Source organism: Macaca fascicularis, chromosome X, assembly GCF_037993035.2.
Source record: "Macaca fascicularis isolate 582-1 chromosome X, T2T-MFA8v1.1".
Classification (NCBI taxonomy): Eukaryota; Metazoa; Chordata; class Mammalia; order Primates; family Cercopithecidae; genus Macaca; species Macaca fascicularis.
The window spans coordinates 118,861,062-118,864,263 of record NC_088395.1 but is presented as its reverse complement, the minus strand read 5'-3'; positions in this window follow the sequence as shown (position 1 = coordinate 118,864,263).

Genomic DNA, 3,202 nt, shown 5'->3' with positions numbered 1-3,202 from the left:
AATAAGTCTCACGAGTTCTGATGGTTTTATAAATGGGAGTTCCCCTGCACAAGCTCTCTTGCCTGCCGCCATGTAAGATGTAAGTCTGCTTTTCTTTCACCTTCCACTATGATTGTGAGGCCTCCCCAGCCATGTGGAACTGTGAATCCATTGAGCCTCTTTCCTTTATAAGTTACCCAGTCTCGGGTTGGTCTTTATTAGCAGCATGAGAGTAGACTAATACACCTGGTAAGTTTTTCAAAAACCATATAAAAATGGAAATTGCCAATTTTGTGAATAAAAAATAATGGCCCTTGATATGGTTTAGATTTGTCTCCCTGCCCAAATCTCACATGTCAAATTGTAATCCTCAGTGTTGGAGGAGGGGTCTGGTGGGAGCTGACTGGATCATGGGGGCAGATTTCCCCCTTGCTGTTCTCGTGATAGTGAGTGAGTTCTCATGAGATCTGGTTGCTTAAAAGTGTGTAGCACCTCCCTCTTTGTGCTCTTCCTTTTGTTCCTTCCATGCAAGATGTGCCTGCTTCCTCTTTGCCTTTAGCCATGATTGTAAGTTTCCTGAGGCCTTCCCAGACATGCTTCCTGTACAGCCTGCAGAACCTTGAGCCAATTAGACCTCTTTTCTTTATAAATTGCCCAGTTTCAGGTATTTCTTTATAGCAGTGTAAGAACAAACTAAAACAGCAATTTTGTATGGCTTAACTCTTATAAATCCTCTGTAAAAGAGGTGGGTGTTAGAGTGAGGGGAGGTGGGCTTGAGGAAGTTGTGGAATATGGATTAACTGGGAAGTTTGGTTACAATGACACATGGCTTTACTATACTAAGAAAAGCTAACTTTCAAGACTGGAATATGGTAGATAGTCAGTAAATATTTGTTTAATAAATTTTAAAAATGTTAAGGCTAGCACTCGGCTAGTTACTGTGGAATATGTGAAAGAATAATGTACTGCTATTTCCTAAAAGAACTTATTCTTTGGGTGAAGAAAAATGAAACATTTAGACAGAAAAAAACACTCATTATTCAGTATTTAGGACAAGGGCACCATAGCCAGTGAGCACTTAAGAATTTAAAGAGGATCTAGAGATCAGTATTGGCTAGAGGGGCTGAAGAGGCCTTTCTGGTAGAGGAAAAAATCAAGACTATTAAAGGTTTGTATATAAAACACAAGAAAAGGGACAAAGTACCTCTCAGCACCAAGTTTCCTCCCACGTATGACCCTGTTCTCCAAACAAATATTCCTTAAACCAGATTATAGTGATGACCAGGTTGCTTTCCTGAAGAATGTTCTTCAATACACTAGTCCTGGGCTGCTGCTTCATTTTAAAAGATTCGCATAGTCCAAGTTGGAAAATGCTGCAATTTCCTCTTAGAGATTCACAAGAGGAATTGAACTCTCCAAAAAGTCATACAATAAAGAAATCAGTTCTAATTTTGCCTAACCCAGCATTTCTCCAAACAACTTGACTACAGAAACTTTTGTTTGAAAAAATTATTATGAACATTCCATGGTGCTGGTTTGCTATAGAACATACTATAGAAGATACCATTATAGAAGAGTAAACAATTTAAATCCTCTATCAGGATCCCCAAAAGTAAGGGATAACAAGATGGGAAACAGGGTAAGAGTCTCAGGAGCTAGGCTCCAACTGCTATCACTAAAGAGTGGAAGGGAAAAGAAACAGGCGCAAAGCGTTTTAAAAGATGGATCACCTACAGAGTCATGGTTGGAAAACATTGTTCTAAGCCAGTATCTATTTCAAATCTTTTTAGCCCTGATTATAATGCATGACATTTGGACTTGTTAGGTATGATGAGCAAATAACCATTTCAGTTGCAGTATGAGAATAGACAGACATGAAAGTACCTATTTTTTTCTCTCTTTTTTTTTTTTTTTGAGATGGAATCTCACTCTGTTGCCCATGCTGGAGTGCAGTGGTGCAATCTTGGCTCACTGCAACCTCCACCTCCTCCACCTCTCGGGTTCAAGCAATTCTTCTGCCTCAGCCTCTCGGGTAGCTGGGACTACAGGCACATGCCACCACACCTGGCTAATTTTTGTAGTTTTAGTAGAGACAGGGTTTCACCATGTTGGCCACTCTGGTCTCGAACTCCTGACCCCGTGATCTGCCCGCCTCGGCCTCCCAAAGTGCTGGGATTACAGGCATGAGCCACCATGTCCGGCCGAAAGTACCCTTTTTATTTGAACTCCTGATGGTAAAATTCACTTTCTGCCCCCTCCACTTGCTCTCTTGCAACTGTGTCAGAAAGGATTTTGTGGGATTTGTTTTGAATTTGTTTGATTCCTGGTTACTGAGGATTGTGGTGTATCTGTCATTGGCTTTCAAAAATAGAGACACTCCCATGGTTTCTCTTGTCTTCCAGAAGACTGTCTTGGCTGTAGCTGATGATGACAATCATGTTTAAAGATGAAGAGCTTCCTGGAGGAATGCTCTCCCTGGAGATGTTCAAGCAAAAAGTAAACAAGCACTTGGCAAGATTGTCATAGAGATAGAGATTGGTCTTCATGACTTGTGAGGTCTCTTCCAACATTAAGAATCTAGAATTAGGTGGATGTTTCTCAAATATCTCTGCACATTAAAATCTCCTGGAAAGTTTTTTTGAAAATTCCAATGCCTATGATCTACTCCAGACCAATAAAATCAGAATCAGAATCTGTGGAGGTAGGTCACAGGCATCTTACTGTTTAAAGGCCCCAAAATGATTCTAATATGCATCCAGAGTTAAGAATGGCTGAGTTACATGATATTTTTAACCTTTGTTAAAAGTGTTGATCCTGGTATGGTAGATACCATGACTCTATTATTCTACACTGAATTTGTACTTAACCAGAGTAGGCGTCTGCCAACACGACGTGATTTGAGGCCCTCGGTAGATTTACCTCTCATGTAGCCCTAAACTCTTTACAGACTAACTACAGTGCTAGAAACTCTCCCTTTAGAGATGTGTTCTTTTATGTTAGGCCCCCAGAGTCCTCTTAAAATGCAAATACCCTCTGGAGAAGCAGTACCTTAAAGTTATTATTAGTCACTGGCACCGTGTACTATAATGGATCAGCCTGTCACCTACCAAGGCCAGGAGGGGAGTAGGGAGGGTACAGGAAAAGAAACATTACTGACATAGTGATTGTGCCAAGAATTGCATCAAAAGTTTACTGTCTTCCTTTCCTGTACTCCTCTATTGCT